The following is a 12,880-nucleotide window of genomic DNA, read 5'->3' on the forward strand; positions in this document are numbered from 1 at the left end:
GTGAGTAGCTGGACTAAAGTCGGTGTATGGGACAGAAGACTGTGTACTGCTTTAGAGTATTGTGTGTGTACTTCTGTGGTCTGAGGATCGCCATGAGTCAGCAATGAAAGCAGCTACCATGAGTGTAATTGGAACTGTGTTAATAATCGTTTTGCGAGGAGTGCTGTCCTGCTGTTTAACACTGTTGGAACTGTTACTGATTATTTTTTCACTGCATTGACTGTGTGACTTACTGGAATGTCTCTGGAGTCAAACCAAGGAACAGTCATTGTGTGCTGCGTGGCAAGTAGCTCTGTATTCAAATCTAGCTGTCTGCATACGGTAGCTGTGTGGGGTGACTGGACTTGGAGACGTGAAAGTAAGGCGAGCTTGTGAATAGGATTAAAGCCCCCTTGGGTAATTCCAATGAGCTGGGACTCCCTGCTGTGTGTAAAGAACGGAGACTTGTAAACAGACAGCAGTTAGTAAGTGTGGCCATTCATGGTTGAATAGAATTGTGTGTGTGTGTGTGTGTGTGTGTGTGTGTGTGTGTGTGTGTGTGTGTGTGTGTGTGTGTGTGTGTGCGCGCGCGCGCGTGTGCGTGTGCGTGTTGGGTCATTCTGAAATAAATTACATTAATAAAATAGATGCTGTTTCATTCATAACAAAATTGTTGTCAAAAGTTGGAATAGACCCCATGTGTAACACATCATTGTAATCAGTGTGAATCAGCGAACCAGGTACTACAGGTGTCAATTGCCATCGGGAGCATTCTAGAATATCTGCATATACCAATACATACACATAATAAATCTCAGGTTTTCCTCTTGTAATTTCAGTTGAGACCAGAAGCCACACGAAAATGGAGGCTCACTTAAGTTCGCTCTTAGAGATGATAAAAGAGATGAAAGAAGACCAGAAGGAGATGAAAGAAAGCCAGCAGAGGATGAAGAATAAATTGGAAGAAGTCTATAAAAATATGGAAGAAAGCCAGGAGAGGATGGCAAAGGAAATAAAAGATGGTCAGAAGAGAAGAGAAAACAGAAGACCACCAGAATAAGATGGAGGTCTGCCAGAAGAAGTTAGAAGACCACCAGAAGAAGACAGAAGATGGGAGAAGACCAGACAAAGACAGAAAATGGCTAAAAGAGGATGGCTAGAAGATGCTGGAAGATGGCCAAAAGAAGACTGAAGGTCACCAGAATAAGATGGAGGATGACCAGAAAAAGTCAGAAGACTACCAGTAGGACATGAAAGATGGCCAGAAGAAGATGAGGTCGGGACAACGAACAGAGAAATCTCATTGAGGGTCTCCACGAGATAAAGCATGTTCTGCAGGTTGTTATTCTGTTCCAACGACCTTGTCCAGAAGACTACAAGTTCTGTTCCAGAAGGGAGGCCGAGCATGAAGTTCACTGCCGAATGATGACTGTGGAGTTCGAAGGAAACTGGAGTTGTAATGCCTGGATGGAATCGCAGAGAGACAGGCATCATCACCTTCCCCTCATCCCCCTCACTTACCAATCTGCAGTGCATGAGGCCACGGGATCTACTCCAGCGAAGTTGCGTGTGAAAGGGAGCTCCGCCTTCTGGTGGATTTAGGGTTTGGCGAACCTGAGGACCATCCTACCCTGACCGATAGGTACTGCCTGGATCTGTTAAGGAGACCAGAGTATGTACACGCTGCTGTCGAGAAGAGTACGAGCACAGAGAGTGACCGAGTGAAGGCGTGATACGACTAACGAGTGGACACCATCAAAAATCATTCGAATGACCTAGTATGGCTACATAACCCCATAAGGAAGAGAGGGTCATCTCTCCAGCAGAGGAATTAAATGACATCAGCTACCAAGTACAATGGAGGCCAAGATGCAAGATGAAAATGGTATATCTGGACCAACAGGCACCATACCAAGGAACAGCTGAGAAGATAACTGATCAGGTCGATTAGCTCTTGAAGGTGGGGCATTGTTACGTTCCAGCCCTGTGGTGGCCACTTTTGGTACTTCCTAGAAGGGGTTAGTGAGTCAGATGATCAGTGATCTCCCAGCCAGCCCTTAGGGTGGAGCCGGCCTTCCTGTGTGTTGTTCTCGTCGGCTGGTTTACATGTGAGTTTCTGAAAGATGCAATGAGAATGTTCTGTCTCTAGCCATGTAGCAAATATTCTGGTGCACATCACCCAAGTTATAGAAAGGGGAGGCTAGCCATTGACGGTTGGTCAGTGTTGGACCCGGAGTCAGTACTATAGTCATGTGGCACTCAGTGTTGGAGTCAGCGGGAGATTCAGTGTGTTGGGGTTTGGTGGCTGGGCTGAGGGCAACAGAGGTGTTGGCTGTTGCTAGTGTCCCACCGAGGTCTGAACGAGAAGTTGTGGTAGTGTTGCTTCGGAGAGTAGAGTGAATAGTCGGACTGAAGACGGTGTATGGGACAGAAAGTCTGTGTACTGCCTTGGAGTACTATGTGTGTGTGGAGGGGGGGGGGGAGTTGAGAATTGCCGTGAGTCAGTGATGTAAGCAGCTACTGTGAGTGTAATTGGAACTGTATTTTGTGAGTAATACTGTTCTGCTGATTAGTACTGTTAGAACTGTTGCTGTTTATTTGTTCACTGCATTGACTGTGTGAATTACCGACTGTCTCTGGAGTCAAACCAAGGAAAAGTCATTGTGTGCTACGAGGCGAGTAGCCCTGTGTTTAACTATAGCTGTCTGCACGCGGATGCTGTGTGGGGTGATTGGACTTGGAGAAGTGAAAATAAGGCGAGCTTGTGAATAGGATTAAAGCATTTTTTTTTCACTTATTTCCTTTTACTCTTTTGCAGAGCATAGGGCTTCGACAAAGTAACGCCAGCGTATCCTATTTTGAGCCAGGGTCTTGAGTTCTCCAAAGGTCTTCCCTTCTTGTTTTGCCTCCTCCATCATACTGCGTCTCCATGACTTCCTGGGTCTTCCTCTCTTCCATTGTCCTTGGGGGTTCCAAAACAGAGCCTACTTCCGCAGTATGTGGCCGATCCATTTCCACTTCTTCCGCTTGATTTGTATGCCAATGGGCTCTTCTTCTGTTTGTTTCCAAAGATCTTCGTTTGAAATTACTTTTGGCCAGAAAATACGTTTAATTCTACTTAAGCATCTGTTTACCAATACCTGTAGTTTATGAGTAATCTCTGTGGTAACTTTCCAGGTTTCACAACAGTACTGTTTTTACATTTGTTCGGAAAATGTGAAGTTTGGTTTTCATTGATATTTCTCTGGCCCTCCATATCGGATAGAGTTGTATGAATGCCGCATTTGCTTTGTGGATTCTCATTTTGACATCAGAAGCTGCTCCTCCATCCTGCATAACCACACTGCCAAGATATGTAAACTCTTCGACTTCTTTAATGTCATCATCACTGACTCTAAATTTCCGTTTGTTCTTCAAGTTGATATTCATTGCTTTTGTTTTCTGGGCATTTATCATGATGCCCACTGCTCCTGCCTCTCTCTCACCAGATCCTTTATCTTTCCCTCCATATCAGTATGTTTTTGAGTCAATAGGCATAAGTCATCGGCATACTCCAAAGCCTCCAATCTATCACCCAATCCCCATTGGATGCCTCCTTTGCCTTCCCTCCGTAACTTTCCTCATGACGTCATCCAGAACAAGGAGAAAGATAGTTGGAGATAGGACACACCCCTGCCACACACCAGAGTTTATGGAGAAAGGCTCCGAAAGCTTCCCTTCATGGATTACTTTACACGTGAAGTCGTTGTAAGTCTCTTTGATGATTTTTATGATTTTAGTTGATATGCCGTACTTCTGTAGCATTCTCCACATAGTGTTCCTTTTCAATGAATCAAAAGCCTTCTCGAAGTCCACAAACAGAAGATATAGGCCAGAATTATATTCATTAAGCTATTCAATAATAATTCATAGAGTGTTTATATGGTCTATGCATGAGCGGTTATTCCTGAAACCTGCTTGTTCATTGCGCAGTTGGTTTTCTATCCTTGCTTTTATCCTGTTCAGGATCACCCGTGTCATCACTTTACTGGGAATCGAGAGCAAGGTGATACCTCTCCAGTTGTGACAGTTGGTCATGTCAACCTTTCTTTGGTAATTTCACAAGGAGTCCTTCTCTCCATTCCTTTGGCATTCTTTCCTTATTCCAAATTTGTGTGAACAATGGATGCAACAGATTGGCTGTCATATCGGGGTACACAGTTAGAAGCTCAGGTGCTACATTATCCACTCCTGGGACCTTCCCATTCTTTATTTGGCTGATTGCTTCTTTTATCTCATTTCTGGAGGGTGGTTCAGTGTTGATACCATCAGTTTCACATTCTTTGTTCACCTCTACCATTTGTCTATCTTCCTCTACATTTTCTCTGTTCAACACCTCCATGAAGTGTTCTAGCCATCTGTTCAATTTAGCTTCATCACTAGTGAGCATATCTCCTTGTTTGTTCTTGATGGGTCTACTTTGTTTAAATTTCTTCTTGGCAAGTTTTCTTGTGATGTCATACAAGCCTTTCATATTTATATCTTTTGCTGCAGTCTCCGCTAATTCAGCAAGGTCTGCTTTCGCACTCTTCTTAACTTCCCGATCTTTAGCATATATGCCGCTTGGAGTTCAACCTTCTGGGTTCATGTCCTGCAATTATTCAACTTCAGTTTCAGTTCCCTACATTGTTCAATACATTCCCAAGTATTTGATGTCATCCAATCTTTCCTCCTGATGTTCTTGAAGCCAAGTACCTCCTCCGCTGTGTCTGTTACTGAGGACAAGCTTGAACTGTTCCTTACTTCTATCATCCTCTAGCTTTCCAACAAGAAACCTTTCCGTTTGTTGCTCAAATCACCTCTTTACAGTTGCAATCTTAATTCGGATGATGGCAGTCACTAGATGGTGGTCGCTGCCTATATCTGCACCTCTTCAATTTCTGACATCCAAAAGAGACCTTCTCCAGCTTCTACTAATTTCCAGGTGATCAATCTGGTTTTGAGTTTGCTGGTCTGGTGAAATCCAAGTCACTTTATGGCATTCTTTATGAGGGAATAGGGTTCCACCGATAACAAGTTCATTGCTCGCGCAGAAGTCTACCAAAAGTTCTCCATTCTCATTCCTAGTACCAAGTCCATGTTGCCCCATTACTTGTTGAAGACCCAGATTTTCAGAGCCCACTTTGGCATTGAAGTCTCCCATAACATTCACAATGTCCCTTTTGTTTATTGCCTGAATGGTACTCTGTAGTTCTGAATAAAACTTAGCCTTATCATCTGCTTCCGCTTCTTCTGTAGGACATACCTGATTTTCCCCTTGAATCTTGCAGTGATAATCCTTGATGAGATGGGCTTCCAATCCATCAGACTGTTCTTTGATCTCTTGTTTATAAGAAATCCCACTCCTTCCTGATGTGGGTTGTCTTCATTTGGCTTACCAGAGTAGAGGAATGTTTGTCCCCTCAAAGTTCTTAACTCTCCAAATGTATGAAAATTCTAAGTTCCCAAGGAGGAAATTAGATATTTTTCCACCAAAAGAGCATGTCAAAAAACAGATCAGATGTAAGGCTTTTCAGGCATTTGCTCTATTAACCAGCATTTCGTCTTAGGTCTGACACTAGACTCATCAGAGTGGGATGTGTCAGACCCTACCCACTGACACTGGGGTGTATGCAGGTGAACTTATCAGAAGCCCTATATAAGAGGCACAGTCTGATAACTGCATACGGGAGATAAACCTCTACAATGGAATTATTGCCCACCTAGCAATTCCGAATGGAAATTCTAAAAGTTCCCAAGGAGGGAATTAGATATTTTTCTACCAATAGAGCTTGTCAAAAAACAGATCAGATGTAAGGCTTTTCGGGCATTTGCTCTATTAACCAGCGTTTCGTCTTAGGTCTGACACTAGACTCATTGGAGTGGGATGTGTCAGACCATACCCACCAGTAGAGCATGTCAAAAAACAAAAAAATATCTAATTCCCTCCTTGGGAACTTAGAATTTCCATTCAGAATTGCTAGGCGGGCAATAATTCCATTGTGGAGATTTATCTCCCGTATGCAGTTATCAGACTGTGCCTCTTATATAGGGCTTCTGATAAGTTCACCTGCATACACCCCAGCGTCAGTGGGTAGGGTCTGACACATCCCACTCTGATGAGTCTAGTGTCAGACCTAAGACAAAACGCTGGTCAATAGAGCAAACGCCTGAAAAGCCTTACATCTGATCTGTTTTTTGACATGCTCTATTGGTAGAAAAATATCTAATTCCCTCCTTGGGAACTTACAATTTCCATTTGGAATTGTTAGGCGGGCAATAATTCCATTGTGGAGATTTATCTCCCGTATGCATTTATCAGACTGTGCCTCTTATATAGGGCTTCTGATAAGTTCACCTGCATACACCCCAGCGTCAGTGGGTAGGGTCTGACACATCCCACTCTGAGGAGTCTAGTGTCAGACCTAAGACGAAACGCTGGTTAATAGAGCAAACGCCTGAAAAACCTTACATCTGATCTGTTTTTTTCCCCAAATGTATTCCACCTTACTTCACTAACTTCTAAGATATCCAGTCTGTACCTTTCTGCCTTGGTAGCAAGTTGTGTTAGTTTCCCAGTTTGATACAGTGTTCTGACATTCCAAAATCTAATTTTCATGTCATGTTTCAAGCCAAAGGTCATTATCTTAGGATCTATCCGGCTGCTTTTCTTAGTTTCTTTAATAAGTTAGTTTTAAGCGACTGCGAGTTATTAGCCCACATTCACCGAGTGTCATGGTGGGGCTGCCACCTTTAAGCCTTGACACTTGCTCCCACCTCAGATGTTACGGGTGGAAAGGATGCCATTTACTGCATCTTTAATTATGATGTAGTTATTCTGCCATATATTCGGTCGCCAGAGCCTCGTCTGTGATAACAGGGAGCATCACGGGAAGGTGAGGTTGACTTTTGCAATTGGAGAGGCTATTTGTTGCGCATCCAACTGCTTTGCAACCTCATAGGATTAAAGCCCTCTCAGGTAATTCCAATGAGCTGGGACTCCCTGCTGTGTGTAAAGAATGGAGACTTGATTCAGTCCAGTGATATTTCAAAGTGTTCGAATATGTCCCATGGGACAAAATTCCTGCACCTCCGCATCTCTGAAAATCGTTAAAAATGTTAGTGAGACATAAAACTAATAACATTATTAATATTAGAATTTTTCAGTACCTGAAACATTTGCAGTTTTATCTAATAGAACACTCGTTAATGTTATTGACAATATTGTTGGTAATAATTTGTCCACATACTTCAAGAATTTCATTTTGTATCCTTGGAATGATATAAGTTGCATTAGCATCACAATATGTAAGATGTCTTTTTAGTTTACAGTCACCTGTGTGAATTTGAAAAGGCAGTTTTGTTAATTGGAGGGTTTTTTCCCCTCAGTATTTGTTTTTTCGTGCCTTTGCCTATTTGGTCAATAACTCACCTAGTTATGTTTGTGGAAACAGAGAGAAAATCTTCAGCAGTATACAGGCATTTTTGTGATATTCCTTGTTTTCATGGTTTCTAAACTCTTGGCATTCTTCCATTTCTTAAATGGAGTTTTAATCAGAAAATATGACTGCCTTCCCTTTTCCAAAATCAGATGAAGATATTACACAGTACTTACAAAAGGCTCCTAGTTTTGCACCTGAATAGGCCAAGGATTGAAACTTGCATAGCCAGCTCCATTGGAATTTTATACTCCTCTCTCCTGCTGAGAACTTAGTCACCATGTTTCCTACAGGAATTTAACTTTTTTGTTTGTCAGAAGAACGTACAGATGAATAGAGACCTATATCATACTGAGAAGTACAGAAAAGTATAAAAGGATTCTCTTGAAAAATAGAAGTATAGGGAGTATAATTTAAGATTTTATAACAGAGTACTGAGGCATAGGATCGCAGAGAAGTGGTGACAGCAAGTGCAATGCTCACAATGGCGAGCGGACATAATCGCATCAAAGAAGCGTCATAATTACACCTACAGAAACCAAATGAAACTGAACTCACCAGCTATATACATACTCAGGACAAATAAATAAATGAACTAGTGAATGAAACTGAACTCGCCAGTATTTACAGATGTTTGAAGTTATCTCCCTGAGTTGCTATGCTAGCTTCACATCTTATGAGATTTAGAAACACACGGATGGAAAGCACAGTGTTCCTAATTTCAATTTTTTATTCTTCTGCAGTTCCAGAATATTATTCCTGTAATCTTTTCCTTGGAGAGATCGCCAGAGATAAAATTCACATGTGCTTAAATCAGATGAACGAAGGGACCATAGGCCTTTGCCGGTGATTTGATCATCATCGAATACTTCTTGCATCCGTCGCATAGAGCTATGCGCTGTATGGGCTGTCGTACCATCCTGCAGGAAATAGCCATACCTCTTTTCTTCTTCAGTCAGTTCAAAAAAATAGTTCGAGAATGCTGTGAATATAACGGTTGGAAGTAATACTGTCGTGAAAAAAAATCTGACCAATAATTCATTGGGCACTAATAGCGCACTATACACCAACCTTCACTCTATCCAGAGGTCTCAGCTGTTAAATGTGCAGGTTCTCTGTATCCCAGATTCTTTGAATTGACATATCCACTCAAATGAAACCATGCTTTTTCACTCATAAGAAGCGACATACCATCATGGACACTATTCACAGCCCTGATAGGCCTTCGCCTGCCAAGCAACCGCTGCTCAGCCTGAAGGCCTGCAGATTACGAGTTAATGCATGGTCAGTGCAACAAATCCTCTTGATCGTTATTCTTGGTTTTCTAGACTGGGATTGCCATCTCACCATCAGATAGCTCCTCAGTTATAATCACGGAGGCTGAGTGGATCTCGAACCAACCCCCAGGACCAGGCAAAAATTCCTGAGCTAGGAACTGAACCAAGGCCTCTGGGTGAGAGGCAGACATGCTACATCTAGACTACAGGGCTGGACACTATTCATTAGCCATTTGCAAAATCTTATTCTTGCAGTGAAATCTGTAGGCTGTATGTCATGGACTGAATGTGTCTGGTAAAATCATAAATGTAATAATTTTGTTGCATTATGTGCTGACAAATGTGAAATACCAGTTTCCTGATCTACTCTCTGAAGCGACTTGAAGTCTTGACTGTATATCTTCTAACCTCTCCTGTGTGAGAGCTGTTCTCCTTCACTGTTTTTTCTTATTAGTTATGGAACCAGTACTATACACATAGCATTTGATGGTACTTTCAAACCGGGAAAATTGTCTATGAGATTTTCTATGGCACCTATTAACTGGTTTCTTTTTCTTGTACAAATAACACTCTGCCAAAAATATTCCCTGTGCTGTAGAGTACTTAACCATCGCAATAATAACCTCACAACAAACCTTAAAACTACAGTGGTTAATAGCAAACTGCTACGCCAGCTGTCAGGACTTTTTATTATGTCAAAAGCTTGACACTAGTGATGGGATATTCTATTCATTTTACTGAATCGATTCATTTGATTCTATTTCTATTCACATTACTGAATTGATACAGTGATCCGATACGTGGCACGTTAGAGTTACCGTTCCTAGTACATCTGTGTGTACTGATAGGCAGCAGCAACAACATACATCGCTCACTGCTTCCATCTGGTCTTCATTCTATGAACTGCTTTCCTGTGAATATCATCCAGCCTCGTGATTCAGGTTTCTCCTGCAACCACCTTTTAGCATCAAGTTTAGATGTTACAAAACCTTTCCTCACAGTGATGTATGTTGGGTATTCAGCCAGAAGGCTGTTTTGATCCTCCACAGCTCCACCAAAAGCTATCATAGATAGCCCAGGCGTCACTGAAGAGGCATACTAGGGAAATGAGGAGTGAGGTAGTTTCCCATTGCTTTCCTCACCAAGCCAGAAGTTGCAGTTGCACATCAGTCTGCCAAGCCCACTGAAATGCATGCACCAACTGACCCTATGAGTGATATTTTCACACCATTCATAACAGGGACTGGCTGTATAAGGAATGGTATTACTAGCATCACTCATACCTCGGTCACTTTCATATTGTGAACGCCAAGGATGAGACTGAGACAGGTTGAATGGACAGTTGAATGAATTGATACACTGATTCGAAGCATACACACAGTAACCAACACTATTTGAAGCAAGCCATATGATGCTCGCTTGGGGATTCCTGCGGCCTGTGAGCAGAAGTGTGAAGTCTTAAACTATACTCACTGTACTAATTTAATTGTTGTTTTTTTTTTTCAAGTATAATCTGTTATTACCTTTTATTTTTTCAGGTATTTTCTAAATTTTATCTGTTCATAAATTAGTTTTGACAGACTGAAGAACCTAGAAGTTACATTATTGAAAAAAATAATTAAATCTCACCTTCTCTGGCATTGATGCAGGCCCACATCATTTGAAGCATGCTGTCCACCAATTCATCTAGGCATCCTTGGTCCAGCCTGTCCCATTCCTCAACAGCATTCCTGCTGACTTATGCCAGTGTATGTGGAGGGTTCCTGCTGTCTCAGATAGCCTGTTTCAATTGGTCCCAAGCATTCTCAATGGGAGTCAGATCTGAGCAACATGGAGGCCACTCCATCCAAATGATCCTGATCTCCTGGTGGTAGTCAGTTACCAGGCGTGCACAATACACTCTGGCATTGTCATCCTGTAATTGGAACCTGTGTTGATGGAAAGGTAGTACAAATTGTGTAAGGACAGTGTCCTAATATGCCTCTGCTCGCAGGTTGCCTTCAACATTAATGAGCAGAGTCTGGCAGCCATACTTGAATTCAGCCCAAACCATGATGGACCCTCCCATCTGCTGGATCTGTGAGGCATTCAGTGGTTCCAGGCCATATCCACACAAGGCTCCACCCATTGTGAAGGCTGAGGGCGATCCTACACTCATCCATGAAGAGGATACATTGCCATTGATTCAGGGTCAAACCTTCATGCTCTGTCACCCATCTGTACTGGGTACCACGGTGCTGCTGGGTGAGTAGGGGTGATCACCATGGGCACCTACTATGTAGATTCAAGTTGTGAAGATGATTGCGGATGGTTTGTGGTGTAACAGCCATGCTAATGGCCTTCAAAATGTCGTGCAGCTGGATTGCAATGTCACTAGGGTTCCTGAGGGCCCGAATCCAAAGGTATTGGTCCTGAGCAGCTATCATTGACCGTGGTCATCCAGTACGAGGCAAATCTCCAGGCCCCCAGTTTTCTGGAAGTGACTCCAAATCCTGTCATCAATATGGTTCACCCCGATCACTTGGGCTACATTCCTCACGCAGAGAGTTCAGGCAAATGGTGTGTTTGTCCTACAAGGCACACTGACACACTGACAGGTTTATCCAATTTTATGTGTACTTCTTCCAACCTTCAGTGCTCAAGAGTGCGCTATGCGATATGCAGATGCCTAAGAAGGAAAACTGTAAGGGTTTCCCCGGCATTACATGTATGCGTGACAAGGTGGTGGTGCAAAACTTTATTTTTATGTAATCGAAACCGACTTTCAACCTGTTAGGTCATGTTACATACATTTAGTACATGTAGAAGAGATGTTAAGTACAGAACAAAAATGGCCAACCGGACCCCAGTGGGATCTGAACCCACAACCTTCCGATTTCACGTCAGTTGCTCTACCAATTGAGCTGTGGTGGCCTGGGTGATCCTTGTTCTGTTGAAAAGGATCTAAGCTACAGGTCTGGCACTATTGCCATCACACTGTAGAGTGTGTTCAAGTTGCCTGTTGTGGCTTCTACACGTACTAAATGTACGTAACATGACCTAATAGGTTGAAAGTCAATTTCGATATCAATGCGGTAGTGAAAATTCAATATTCATTTCTTTGATGTGTGTATTTTGTGTTTGCGAACTTTGATATCAATCCTGCCCCATGTAAAAACAAAAAAGTCAATGATATCCTTGACTGGCATTCTGTAGAGTAATTGTAATTATAATTTTAGAGAGAGGGGAGAGAGAAAATATAAAAAGGATAGCTGCCTTTACATGAGGGTTATCTTGACGATAATTAGTTTTTCAAACAGTATTTCAATAATATTTTGAATTAAAGTGTCTATTATTTATTGATTTAATATTTTTCAAGATTCCCATAAAGAGGCAGCTATCCACAAATTGATTTTTGTTTTCATTTTTTAATTTGTCGTACTATATAAATGGTGGTTTACTTGGAGAGAGTCTCTGAGAAGTTGAAAAAGTAATTTGTAATTGAATAATACATTTCTCATCTACAATTTCAGCCAGTTATTTTTTGTTTGTACTTTTCCCATCATTGGTTAAAAAAAAAACATAATAATAGCAGCAGCTCCCACCCAGAAGGCTGCAGTTTGAATCCTGTTCAATCCTGGGTCGAGATTTTCATCTCAATCGTGTGGCATCAGGAAGGGCATTCAGTCTTAAAACCCCTGGCCAAAGCCAAAATGAGCCTGGGAGGCTCCAGCGACCCTAGAAATAATTGGGACAAGCTGAAGAAAGTAATAATAATAATAATAATATGGCCTCAGCTACTATGTGCAGGTATACATTAAGTGCACATGATGATTACAGATGGTTTGTAGTGTAACAGCCATGCTAGTGGCCTCCAAAAAGTCATGCAGCTGGATTGCAATGTCACTAGGCTTCCTGAGGACCCGAATCCAAAGGTATTGGTCTTGAGCAGCTATCTTTTGCCGTGGTCATCCAGTACGAGGCAAATCCTCCAGGTCCCAGTTTTTTGGAAGCGAATCCAAATCCTCTCATCAATATGTTTCATCCCGATCACTTGGGATAGGTTCTGAATGGACAGTCCTTCCTCACGCAGAGTCACAATGTGAGTTCAGGCAAATGCATGTGACACCGTCTAGGCTGCCTGCTTATCAATATTGACATGCCATTTTACTCTACTTGATAGCAGAG

General features: G+C 42.2%; 1 protein-coding gene across 1 annotated transcript in view; it reads left to right on the forward strand.

Annotated features, from left to right (window-relative positions):
• Window positions 1-12,219, forward strand: part of LOC136871863 (uncharacterized) — a 94,607-nt gene extending 82,388 nt beyond the window's left edge. The window contains exons 2-3 of the transcript XR_011018045.1: window positions 10,707-10,957; window positions 11,071-12,219. The gene's annotated coding sequence lies outside the window, so the exon portion shown is untranslated. The remainder of the gene's footprint in view (window positions 1-10,706; window positions 10,958-11,070) is intronic.
• Window positions 12,220-12,880: the final 661 nt, after the last annotated feature.

The sequence above is a fragment of the Anabrus simplex genome, chromosome 4 (assembly GCF_040414725.1).
Source record: "Anabrus simplex isolate iqAnaSimp1 chromosome 4, ASM4041472v1, whole genome shotgun sequence".
Classification (NCBI taxonomy): domain Eukaryota; kingdom Metazoa; phylum Arthropoda; class Insecta; order Orthoptera; family Tettigoniidae; genus Anabrus; species Anabrus simplex.